The 13827-nt window shown below is 37.2% G+C and overlaps 1 protein-coding gene and 1 pseudogene across 1 annotated transcript in view; both read left to right on the top strand.

Annotated features, from left to right (window-relative positions):
• The window catches only part of LOC110585690, a 154851-nt pseudogene extending 141980 nt beyond the window's left edge, over window positions 1-12871 (top strand).
• The window catches only part of DPP10 (dipeptidyl peptidase like 10), a 1400194-nt gene that overhangs the window by 387632 nt on the left and 998735 nt on the right, over window positions 1-13827 (top strand). The gene's annotated exons all lie outside the window — the stretch shown is intronic.

Raw genomic sequence — 13827 nt, 5'->3', positions numbered from 1 at the left:
CTAAACTGGCCATTAATTAAATAACTATTCTAAAACTCTGATCCTTATCTTTTTTGGTTAATCAAATGATCAATATTTATTGAGTGCTTATGTGAGTCATTGTTTTAGTAGACACTATGATGGATAAAGACAAGTATTAGGGTGCATTCTTTGCTTTTAAAAAGCTTACAGAGTCTTGGAAGGAGCAAAACAGAATCATTTGATACCAGTCAAGGACAAATAATAGTTTGAAATGGTGGTGATTTCAGTGATGTGAACTTTCCCAAGATGTCAGTGGGTTAATATGTTACTCTCTTTGGAAAAGAGAATTAATGAATTAAAGATGTTTAGACTCTTTTCTATCTTCAAATTGGGAAACTGGGTGAGGGTTATTTATTTATTTCCTTTTTTAATTCCAATATAGTTAACACACAGTGTTATGTTAGTTTCAGGTGTACACTATAGTGATTCAACAATTCTATATATTACTCAGTGCTCATCATGATAAGTGTACTCCTAATCTCTTTCACCTTGCTTACTCACTCCCCCATCTCTGCTCTGGTAACCATCAACTTGTTCTCTATAGTTAAAAGTATGTTTTTTGGTTTCTCTCTCTTTTTTTTTTCTTTGTTCTTTGTTTTGGTTCCTAAATTCCTCATATGAATGAAATTATGTGGTATTTATCTTTCTTTGACTGACTTATTTCACTTAGCATTATACCTTCTAGATCTATCCATGTTGTTGCAAATGGCAAGATTTCATTCTTTTTTATGACTAATATTCCAGTGTGTGTGTGTGTGTGTATATATATATACATATATATATATATATATATATATATATATATATATATAAATATGACATCCTCTTTATTCATTCATCTATTGATGGATAGTTAGGCTGCTTCCATAATTTTGCTATTATAAATAATGCTGCAAAATACATAGGGGTTCATATATCTTTTTGGATTAGTGTTTTTGTATTCTTTGAGTAAATACCTAGTAGTGGAATTACTAGATCATACTGTATTTCTATTTTTAATTTTTTTGAGGAAGCTTCATACTCTTTTCCACAGTGGCGTCACTTAGCTGGCATTCCCACCCACAGTGCACAAGTGTCTTTTTCTCCACATCCTTATCAATACTTGTTGTTTCTTGTGTTTTTTATTTTAGCCATTCAGGCAGGTATGAGGTGACAACTCCCTGTAGTTTTGATGTGCATTTTCCCTGATGATTAGTGATGCTGAGCATCTTTTCATGGGCCTCTTAGCCATTTGTATGTCTTCTTTGGAGAAATGTCTGTTCATGCCGTCTACCCATTTTTAATTGGATCATTTGGAATTTTTTTTTTTTTGGTGTTGTATAAGTTCTTTATATATTTTGAATACTAAACCTTTATCAGATATGCCATTTGTATATATCTTCTTCCATTCAGTAGGTTGTCTTTTAGTTTTGTTGATTGATTGTTTCCTTTGCTGTGCACAAAATTTTTATTTTGATGTAGCCCCAGTAGTTTAATTTTGCTTGTTTCCCTTGCCTCAGGAGACATATCTAGAAAAATACTGCTATGGCTAACATCAGAAAAATTACTGCTTGTGCTCTCTTCTGGGATTTTTATGGTTTCAGGTCTCACATTTAAGTCCTTAATCTATTTTGAGTTTATTTTTTTGTGTGGTGTAAGAAAGCGGTCCAGTTTCATTCTTTTGCATGTAGCTGTCCAGTTTTCCCAACACCATTTGTTGAAGTGATCTTTTCCCATTGGATATTCTTTCCTGCTTTGTCAAAGATTAATTGACCATATGACTGTGGGCTTATTTCTGGGCTCTCTATTCTGTTCCTTTTATCTATGTGTTTACTTTTGTGCCAGTACCATATTGTTTTGATTATTACAGCTTTGTAGTTTATCTTGATACCCAGTATTGTGATATCTCCAGTTTTCATCTTTTTCAGGATTGCTTTGGATATTCAGGGTCTTTTATGGCTGCACGCAAATCCTAAGATTATTTGTTCTAGTTCTGTGAAAAATGCTGTTGGTATTTTGATAGGGATTACATTAAATCTGTAGATTGCTTTGGGTAGTCTGGACATTTTAACAATATTCATTCTTCCAAACCATGAGCATGGAATATCTTACCATTCGTTTGTGTCATTTTTAATTTCTTTCATTAGTGTTTTATAGTTTTCAGAGTATAGGTCTTTCATGTCCTTGGTTTAATTTATTCCTAGGTATTTTGTTATTTTTAGTACAATTATAAATGAGATTGTTTTCTTAATTTCTCTACTTTTTCATTATTAGTGTCTAGAAATATAATGAATTTCTATATATTATTTTTGTATCCTGCAACCTTACTGAATTCTTTGATCAGTTCTAGTAGTTTTTTGGTGGAGTCTTTAGGGTATTCTATATAGAGTATCACGTCATCTTCAAATAGTGAAAATTTTACTTCTTCCTAACCAATGTGGATGCCTTTTATTCCTTTTTCTTGTCTGACTGCTGTGGCTAGGAGTTCCAGTACTAGGTTGAATAAAAGTGGTGAGAGTGGACATCCTTGTCTTGTTCCTGATCTTAGGGGAAAAGCTTTCAGTTTTTCCCCATTGAGGATGATGTTAGCTGTGGGCTTTTCATATATGGTCTTTATTATGTTGAGGTATGTTCCCTCAAAACCTACGTTGTTGATGGTTTTTATCATGAATGGATATTGTACTTTGTCAAATGCTTTCTCTGCATCTACTGAAATGATCATATGGTTTTTATCCTTTCTCTTGTTGATGTGATGAATCATGTTGATTGATTTGTGACTGTTGATCTACCCTTGCATCCCAGGAATAAATCCCACTTGATCACAGTGAATGATTTTTTTTTAATGTATTGTTGGATTTAGTTTGATAATATTTTGTTGAGGATTTTTTTCATCTATGTTCACCAGAGATATTGGTCTGTAGTTCTCTCTCTCTCTCTCTCTCTCTCTTTTTTTTTTTTTTTTGTAGTGTTTTAGATCTTTTTGAAATCAGGCTAATGCTACCCTCATAGAATGAATTTGGAAGGTTTCCTTCTTCTATTTTTCAGAATATTTTGAGAAGAATGGGTATTAACTTTTCTTTAAATCTTTGGTAGAATTCTGGGTGAGGGTTTTTATTCATCTTCTGTTTAGTTTCTATCTCTTAACCTTTCTTGATCTCCAGCTTTATTTTTTTTTTCTCTAAAGCAGTACTGTACAATGCCACATATATAATATGTAATTTAATTTCTAACAGCTACTTTTTTAAAAAGTAAAAATAAGAAAGAGGAATTAATTGTAACGACATATTTTATTTAAGCCAATATATTCAAATACTATCATTTCAACATGTCACACTAGTACATTTTAAATGTTCAGTACTCACATGTGGCTAGTAGTCACTGTATTTATTGGATACAGCAACTCTCGAGCCTAATAACCACTGGATGCCATCAGGGAGATCTGGGCATCACCATGTCTCTTGTTACAAAGAATGCTGACTTCCTTCATGGATGTTCTACTTTCTTCTCTCTCTCTTTTTTTAAAAGATTTATTTATTTATTTGAGAGAGAGAGAGACAGAGGAGCAGGGAGGGAGACTTGGTGCTCAATCTCCACACCCTGAGATCATGACCTGAGCTGAAAATAGAGTCAGACACTTAAACAACTGAGCCACCCAGGTGCCCCTGGAGGTTCCACTTTCTGGCAATAAGAGGTATATTCTCCTGTCAAGGATCTTCTTTTCTTATTCTTCCTGTTTGTCTGTAGTGGTCCAGGTGAGAATCTTGGCTTAGTTCTCAGCTCTTCCTTCCTTCCTCCAGTTTCTGCTGCTGCTGCTGCTGCTGCTGTCCAGTGAGAGATGAGGGCAGAGCCACACCTCTGGGGAGTTAGCTCAGGTTTTGCAGACTTGGGGTTTGGGCACAGAACATCCAGAGGGACCTGGATGGTGTTTAATTAGGATCACAGATAAGTGAGAAAGAGGAAGGCTGTGGCGGAGGATGTGGCAAACCTGAACAAAAGGACCCTCCTGCCCTTCTGCTCCCTCTCACTTCAGTGCTCCATTAATATGATCTGCTAATCCCGCTTCCCCACATGGGGATGGTGCTGGCAGGTGGTGGGGTCAGAGAGTTAAGAGACGAGAGAGTCTAATTTGGACATTTTCACTTTCACCATATAATTCTACTTACATTTTGCATACAAGTTATGAGGCAAGAAAAATTCTATTTTGGTTCTTGATCTGGAATTACTTGTCTCTAAGACATTCATTTACTTCAAAACCATAGCCTCAGCAACTGAAGTTTGCCAAGGTCTGAGCCAAGAGCTGAGGATATATAAGGAAAGGTAGGAGCTGGTCCTTATTCTCAAGGTTCTCTGTCACATACTAGCCAGGAAGTTTGTGGGTGTCATCAAATTAAAACTTTCCAAATATGTTTGTTCCTTCATTGAGGGTATCTTTAGGGCAGAAGGACTACAGTTATTCTTGCCTTATTGTCTTATTTTTATTTGAATGTCATGCACTTCTTTAAGTGCTCTTCAGAAAAATTAGTGTCTGAATGAACAAAGTGAATAGGAATAATTATTCTGTAATTATTCTAGGTAGAGTTGCCAAATGGTTGACCTTCTAATAGTGGAATTTCAAGCATCACTAAACACACAGAAGATGCATTCAGGAGGACAGAGTATCCTTTTACTCTCTCAATTATATTATTACTATATACGAGAGCAACTGAGGTGTGTGGGCCGGTGCACCAAGAACTGGCAATTAGAAGTAAAATGTCTCATTTCTCATGAAGTCCCCACCCCCTTGGATTTGGGCAGGTCCCGATGCAGCCACTTCCCTTCAGAGGACCAGTCACTTAAACTCATTTAGCCTTTAGTTTTCTCACCTCTAAAATGAAACAGATTATTTTATCTAGCTAGATATGAGTTAGGAAGAAATGAGATAAAGATCTGTATATGAAATACATCTTCTAGAATGTGTTTGGCATTTCAAAAGTAAATATAGATCATTTCACCCTCAAAATAAAAACCAAAGTGACTTCATTCCCCAGGTAGAATAAAATCCAGTCTGTTTATCATGGTCTTAATCCTGCATACCCCAGACATGGCCTCCATCAAATTTCCACCTGTAGTTCAAACTTATTCCTAACTTTAAGCCCTGGAACTAGTCCTTTATTTTTGCAAAGTTCTTCCCCAAGACCAAAGGTCAAGAACCTTTTACTCTAAAAGGTCAGATGGTAAATATTTCTACCTTTGGGGCCATGTGGTCTCTGTTGCAACTATTCAACTCTGCTTCCTATTGTAACAGAAAAAAAAAGCCACAGGTATTACATAAACAGATGAGAATGGCTCTCTTTCTCTGTTCCAATAAAACTTTATTTACAAAAGTAGATGATGAGCTAGATTTGGTCCACCATAGTCTGCTGACTCTGACCCTAGACTTTTCCACATTTGACTTTTTCTGGTCATTCCAGTTTTAGATCAAGTAGAATCTGAAGCCTTCCTTGTCAACTCTATCTAAAGTCTCTCTGAATCACCTCTTAAATATTTTGACCTGCTTTGTTTCCTTCCTAATAGGTACTTATATCTTAAATTATCTAAGTTATTCCTATGTTCATTGGTTTATGGTAAGTGTCCATTTTCCATACCATCATAATCTTAGTTCCTAGAGCAAGGACTAGAACAGGGTGGGTGGTAGGTGCTCAATAAATATTTTATTTCACACAAAACTAAATAATTTATTTATTGAATAAAATTCAAGATGGAAAATTCCAAATTTTAGTAGTAAGAAATCAAGATCCTTTGGGGACAGTCAGAGGCACATGAAGATCAGGGTTTCCTGCAAATTATGAATTCACCTACATGATCTTTCACAAATAGGTCTACTAAAAAGCCAGACCTATGTGAAACCAAGTTATTTTTTATTATTATTGATATCTGGGTATAATATAAACTGAATATCACTATCTTTTTCCTGGCTAAGAGATAAATACATTGGTCATCACAGTTCAAATCAGCAGCATAAGTAATTCTAGCTCATTAACAGCTTGTGTGCACTGAAATGGTTTTGATTAGGGGTTTGTTTGTTTGTTTTTAAGATTTTCTTTATTTATTTGAGAGAGAGAGAGTATGCACAGAGGGAGAGGGAAAAGAGGACTCCCTCCTGAGCAGGGAGCCCAATCTGGGGCTACATTCCAGGACCCCAAGACCATGACTTGAGCCGAAGGCAGACATTTAACCAACTGACCACCCAGGCACCCCTTGATTAGGGTTTTAAAGGCAGCTTTTAATAAACCAAGATAGTGTATACACAATGCTATTAATCAGCATTCTCAATCAAATGCCAAGTGCATGGTTTTGCAGTGGATACTAAGGATGCTAGCAAAATGAGACAACCTTTTCCTTCTCTGTCATCAAGAATAATTTTTGTAATGGGAGACAGACAAAAATTAGATACATAGTGATTGTGGCATAACAAATGATGGTTTGGCAAGAAGCAAAGGACTCATGCAAAAGATTTAACCAAAGAGAAGTTAAGGAAGCTATGAGAGTACTACATACAGAAATGAGGACAAAGCTAAAGAAACCATGTAAGAAATGTGAGGCACTCAAAGACTCAACAACAGTCAGAAGTCATTCCCGCCCTTTAGCCGGAAGGAATTAGGGAAGAAAATTATATTACCAGGGGCGCCTGGGTGGCTCAGTTGGTTAAGCGACTGCCTTCGGCTCAGGTCATGATCCTGGAGTCCCGGGATCGAGTCCCGCATCGGGCTCCCTGCTCGGCAGGGAGTCTGCTTCTCCCTCTGACCCTCCCCCCTCTCATGTGCTCTCTCTCTCATTCTCTCTCTCAAATAAATAAATAAAATCTTTAAAAAAAAAAAAAAAAAGAAAATTATATTACCAGAGTCCAGTGAGAGCTGGGTCCTGAAGGAGAGGCCAGCCAACAGGAGCTCTGGCCATGGAGAAATGTGGTTCTTACAAGAACCCCAGCAAGGCAACCTTTCTGTCATTCGATTCTGCCAAACCCAACAGGAAGTCAAAAGGTATGAGAGCTGGTATCTGTAGTCTATAGAAGCCAGGCTTCCTGGATACCAAGTTAGAGAGTAGATCTGACATTGGGAGCTGGGGAGAGCAGAAGAAAAATAGCTAGCATAGAAGGAAAGGTAGGTAAGCTACATGACAATAGATTACATTAGAAATCTGTATTCAGTTAACTTTATTTATTCTGCAGTATGGGAATGCAACAGAAAATAAAAGATCAAAGAAGTTTTATGGGTGTGTATTTTTAATACTTCAGGAAGTAGGTCAAGAATAAAAAAAAATAGTTTCAGGATTACTGGCGAAGTTTGCCTAACTCAAGCCAATCCTTTTGAAGGCCACCAGTCTTGAGGGATTAGAAAATAACTTTCCTGTCTGATGCCTGGGGAAGAAACATCCAGAACTAAGTATAATCTTTTTCCTGGGAGAAAGAAACCAGAGTAAAATCCTTCATCTCCAGGACAACACTGAATCTTCATTATTGTCAAAAATAGAAAAGAAAGAGAGCTTACACATTCCTGGTAATGAAGGTTAATCTTTTATAAGCAATATTCTCTCTCTTTTTTTTTTTTTTACTATTATCAAGCAAAATAAAATGTCTTTTTGTCTGCCGAAATAAACACTATAAAACCAGGTCCTGAAACTAGCATCCTAGGACTGGGATCTCTAACAGAAGGCCACTTTGCTTTAACATCTACTAGAATGAACACAAGTTAGGTGTTAATCCATCTCTTTTATAGATTATATGCTTGCCTAGAGGATAAATATCATGCTGTTCCTATGAGTCTTGTCTACCATGTGCACCCTTCCTTCCCACTCCTAGTTATTATGCCAGTGCTATTTCTTAATAAGTGAAATTACAATATTTTGCATCTTTTACACCACAGTTCTTCAAGTAACTGTATTTTAAACTCTTATTATGAAATTAAAAGTTTGATTTTTCCCAAATAACTAGTTGCTTTCTGAACTGACTTAAGTGATATGTGTCCTAAACTTGTTGCAAAGTCTTGGTCCAAGTGGCTGCTAGAGGGAAGGAAAGGAAACGCTGGTTACTTCCTTAGCAGATTTCAGGAGCACAGTTCTTTTATACTAAGGTATTTATCTCTCATGCTGTTCAGAGTTGTTTTCATATGATCCAAGCAACTTATTTTGGAATTCTCTCATCATAGATGTTATTAAGCTCTTTCTTAAAGAGAAATTTAGAAGAAAAAGGCATTTGTATAAAATATTTTCAATAGCTGTCTATTTGAAATTAAAGTTGATTTCATTGTTATGCTGGCTTAGCCGCTAACTAAATTTGTGACCTTAGACAAGCCACTTACCCTCTGTGGTCCTCAGTTTTCTCATCTATAAAATGAGAGCGATGGGTTAAGAGGTCCCTAAAGCCCTTTATAATTCTAATGGACTGTGATTATGCATCTATGTTATCCCTGGAAATATCATGAAACATAAAAATAAAACTGATTGAGTTGAAAATGGTCCAACAATTACAAAGAAATATTTGACATTGTAATCATGAACTCACATCAGTTAGTCTTTTGGCTCTTTAATTTGGGAAGCAGATGCTTGATTGCTTGTTTAAAACCTGTGTAAAAAGTCCAGCCTGGCATTGTGAAATTTCAAAATATTCTTAAGCAGGGATGTCAATTACATAATTTTCTAGACCTGACAGTTTGGTTGAAATTAACCCACAGCGTATTTGAAAGCCTTTTTCTTATGGGAGCATCCAGAGTATTTCCTATTGCTTTCCTCCTGGGTATCCATTTGTTATCAAAACCAGAAGCACAGTATGGCATCCAAAGTGAAGTTCAGTGAGGGCTGAGGTTACTTTTCTACATTTCCCAGAAAAGGAACAACTATTGCATAGGAGAGGATTGATGTGTGGCCATTTGGGGTCCTTATTATAATCTTTTCTTTAAGAATGAGGGATTGGAATGTTAATGCATTCAATAATCTATGAATTATAAAGGTAGCTATGCTGCTTTGACCTTTTCAACATTTGGTATTTTGATTGAGTGGCCATCCTGAGCCCGTTCTTTTTAACAGCTCTATTACTCTGTGGGAAAGAGGAAGGCTAGACAGGTCTTGAAAATACATTCGTCTTGAAGCAAGAGTAGTAGGATTTAGTTTGAATGTGCCAAAGACAGTGCTGGGTGTTTACAGAGCTTTCGTGTGTAATGCTGACAATGTCACTTGTGAGATAGTATTATTATCAGATGAAGACGCTGAATGAAGCTCAGAGAAGTGGCCATGGTACCTCAAAGGTAAAAGGGAAAGAAAGGCAACAATAATCTCAGGACTGTGTGATGCCAGGATCTATGCACTTTCCAGAGTATCCCAGGCTTTACATTTTGAAAGTTGTAAGTATATCTAGTGTGCAGTAAACACAAGTAAACATCCTAAAATCTTGTCTTACTCTAGACTGAGCTTTTAGCATTGACATCTCCTAAGAACCTCTAAGTGCCAGGTACTCTTCTGTGGCTGGTAGAGTGATGAACAGGACCAAAATCCCTACCCTCAAGGAGATTACAGCCAAGGAGTTTAACTCAGGGTTAAGGGAACACACAAGGGATGATGAGGCACCCAGGGACAAGCAATTTAGGGGCACTGGTACCTAACCCCTCTGCCCAGATCCTAACAGATAAGGGAATAAAGTAGTGTTACTGGAGCCTAGTGATAAATGAAAATGGATGAGGAGCTACCCAGGAGGGAGAATATTTCCAGAGGGCAAAATGAAATGCCTTGGCCATAAGGGAGGGAAGAAGAAATACCATATTCTCTCTTTCTTGTCCTCTGTTCTCCTGACAGTGCCTTCCATTACCTGAAACCGACCGGAGAGTAGCCATCACAAAAATCCAGTCTGTAAAGGACAGCCTCTGGTGACTCAGAGCAGACAAGCAACATGGAAAGTGGACTAGGGAGAGGCATGGGGGATCACCAACAAGATTGCTTTCCAAAGCAAAGGAATAATGTGGCTCAAAGATTAAACTCGTGTCTCCATTTCTTTCAAAACAGAGTAACTACCTGCACTTCTTTTTTTTTTTAAGATTTTATTTATTTGACCGAGAGAGACACAGTGAGAGAAGGAACACAAGCAGGAGGAGTGGGAGAGGGAGAAGCAGGCTTCCCGCCGAGCAGGGAGCCCGATGCGGGGCTCGATCCCAGGACCCGGGATCACGACCCGAGCCGAAGGCAGATGCTCAATGGCTGAGCCACCCAGGTGCCCCTACCTGCAGTTTTTAACTGATGTCATTTCTCAGCTTCTTCACATCAAAAATCTCTATGGAGTTTTAGCTAGAGCAACCTTACCTGTGGGACGCTGAGGGGATAAAGTAGTACTAGGGATAATGGGGTGAACTCAAATCAATCTGTGCTTATGACCTAGGTGTTAAGAGTGAGAAATGAAAGAAATATTGTCCTTCCTCATTTTGTTGTAGAGATTTTAATCATACAGTCTTCTTCAATTACTGAGATAACAGCATATAACTGATGATGAATTCACAGATAACATTGGGTGCTGTGTGCCTTTGAAAGATTGAGAGAAAGACTCATGATATTGATAGCCCATCAAAACTGAAGATGAGATTTCAAAATGACAGTGGTAATGAGGGTTCTTTATTGGCTACTACCTTGATTCAGTTCTATACAAGGCAAAGAAATAAATACATGATTCCCTTGAGTGAAGTTCAGGCAAAAGCTGATTCTGTGACATTTTCAGATTGTTTTCAGAGTCCATGCATTCAGTAAGTTTTAGTCTTTTAGGATATTTGATAGACTACAGTTTTATGTTAGTTTTTTTTTTTAATTTTAAGTATTAATTATTAGAAATAAGTTTACCTAGAATACTGGCCAATAAAAGAGTATTAGGAATTATGTTATTGTTGGAAGACTCTGGAAATATTATTAATAGGTTAAAAAGTGAACCATTGTGTGAGGAACCTTGACTTTTAGCATTCATAAATCCAAATGCCAGAAAAATATGTAAAAATATTAATTTAATAAAATTTCAGAAGACCAGGGGAAAATAGCCTTATGAGAGAGCTCTATATCTTCTCTCATAGACATGCTATTGTAGATAAAGGAGAGATGTGTTCCAATAAGAAAAGTGAAATCTTGGTAAACCTTCTGCAGTGATACTCTCCAGCAAATAGTCTTGAGAGTAGGTTTTGGTTTGATTCACTCAATCTGTATTCATTGAGAACCTTCTCTATGTTGTTAATTTGATGCTGTAGAAGGTAAAAAAGTTATCGTCAGATCAACAGTAGACCTATGAAGAGGAATGCACTTATCAAGAACTTCAAAAAAGTACACTTTCTGCTACAAGCCTTGGTAACCTCATCTGTTGGCATAAAATCTATCAGGAGTCTTCCCAGTAGGCTCCAAGAGTGACTGCATGTCTCCCCATCTAAAGCATTTATCCAGGAATATAATTAGTTTTATATTTAATATCTGAGACTTCCTCACAAGCAGAAAATGTCATGAAAGAGGAAAGTACTGGAAAGTACTAGAAAGTACAGAAAATGTCATGAAAGAGGAAGGGGATGATATAAAAGTTGGAAGGGATACATTTAGCCTGCTTTGCCTTTGATATGAATTGTATGCCTGCAACTTCTGTTTCCTTTATGTTCACATGCTGGCTGAGCCATTGGCCAACTGGGACTCAGGTGACTACCCAACCAGGTGTACTTATTTCCCACTGGTATATGGTTGTCCTATGATTTTCGTGGATTATGGAATATTTTCTGAAAATAAAGAAGTTATCTTCTACTTTTCCCCTAAAGCATTACTTTCTTACCAGCTTTGGCATAAACAGAAGACATGCTCAGTTATATGTTGCCCAAAAGAATGATTCGTTGAAGGATTTTGTGAATTTTAATGTTCTCTCTACCCAAAACACAGACCCAGGATTTGAGATGATTAGGTGTACGCAGTTTAATATGGTTTTTGCCTTTTTTTCATAGGTAGTGAGTCTGAAGGAAAAGATGTTCAGTTCAGTGACCTTGAAGTATGTAGTGGCAAGTATGGATAGTTTATATGTGGTGCTGCATAGCTGAAACAATGGAGGACATAAGGAGGGGAAGGAAGGAAGGAAAGAAGGAAGGAAGGAAGGAAAGAAGGAAGGAAGGAAAGAAGGAAAGAAGGAAGGGAGAGGGAGGGAGGGAGGGAGGGAAAGAAAAATGTATAATTGTGGGCCCTTCTACTGGTAAGGAAAGGAGAAGATTTATAATGTAGCAAAGAAATTATCATGGTGTTTCTATTATCTATGGAGCTGTTTTTGGCTTCAAATTCGAAGTTAATCTTTCTTCTCAAAGAAGTGGGGTACAAAATGCCTTGCAATTGCTGCAGACATGCAGACAAACTCAGAATATTCAGAAATGAGCAGATCAAAATTCTATCTTTAAAAACGGAATACCAACATTTTCAATTAATGAATATCTGCTGTCCAGCATTTTGCAGCATATGAAAGGGGTAGAGTGAAACTTCGCACTGAGTAATTAAGAAGAGAGGTTGCTGGGTGCCTGGGTGGCTCAGTTGGTTAAGCAACTGCCTTCGGCTCGGGTCATGATCCCGGAGTCTTGGGATCGAGTCCCACATCGGGCTCCCGGCTCAGCGGGGAGCCTGCTTCTCCCTCTGACCCTTTCCCCTCTCATGCTGTTTCTCTGTCTCTCTCTCTTTCTCTCAAATAAATAAATAAAATCTTAAAAAAAAAAAGAGAGGTTGCAAAGGCCATAGAAATTGTCACTGAAACTTAGTGTTTAAAGTCTGAACTTTGTAAAATTGCAGACAAGAGACAGAGAAATCGAAGTGGCAACATGTGATCAGCTGTGAACAGAAGTGTCCTTGGAAAGTAAATTGAAAGAGCCCTGATAGTGAAATAAGTGAACTAGACTTGGTTATTATATAGGAAAAATAATTTATTTACAGTGTCAATGAATGATGTTTCAGAGCATTTAATAGGCATGGAGAATGTTAAAATGGAGGTAAATATGTAGAAGCACCCATACTTAATGGACCAGCAAGTATTTTTCCTCAAATCCTCAAGGAATAAGTGCTTTTGTGTGTATACTTTGGGAAATGTTTTTATAGGATACGTATCAGACTCAAGTAAACTCTAACTGGTAAGCATTATGGTTCCTCGAAGGGATGGGCTAGATAAATGGTATCCCTTCCAGAACTGTGTTTGATTCACATGATGAGCAAGTTTAATTAAATTGAATATGCTTTAAAAATAGAAACCTGATCTTCATTGAACTGATTTAAACAAAAGATTATAAAACCAATAAAAATAAGGGTTCAGTCATCAAAAGTGGAATCATGGAAAGACAGCAGAGAACAGGAAGGTGACCAGGTCATGCATCTGTAGAGGTGTGTAATCACTAGTGTGGAATTAGACCAACCTAACCATAGTCACTGCCAGTGAGGTCATAGGAGATGTTTTATGGGAAATGATTCAGTAGTGTTTCATTTGTTGAATCTCTACATAAGAGAAAAGCAATTGTAGGTACTAATTTGTCTGTGAATGTATTAAAGAAGTTGGGGCCCTACCTTGGTGATTCTGACTAGTGGGGACAAGGCCACAGTTGTAGTTCTACATAAAATTATGGCTAAAGTACATCAGCTGGTTAACAATTGTCTATATCCAGTAAATACATTAACTGTGCCTGACTGTGGGTTGTCTCCCCAAACCACTTTTGTTGGTCTACTTAGTTGTTAATTTAATTTTTTGGTGTGTGTGTGTATGCACTCACGTGCTCATAAGTGTTTAATCCATTAAGGTCTCTGAGCATACCAAATTTTGTTTGTTTTTGTAAA

This window comes from Neomonachus schauinslandi, chromosome 3 (assembly GCF_002201575.2).
Source record: "Neomonachus schauinslandi chromosome 3, ASM220157v2, whole genome shotgun sequence".
Taxonomy (NCBI): domain Eukaryota; kingdom Metazoa; phylum Chordata; class Mammalia; order Carnivora; family Phocidae; genus Neomonachus; species Neomonachus schauinslandi.
This window is presented reverse-complemented; position numbering and strand designations above follow the sequence as displayed.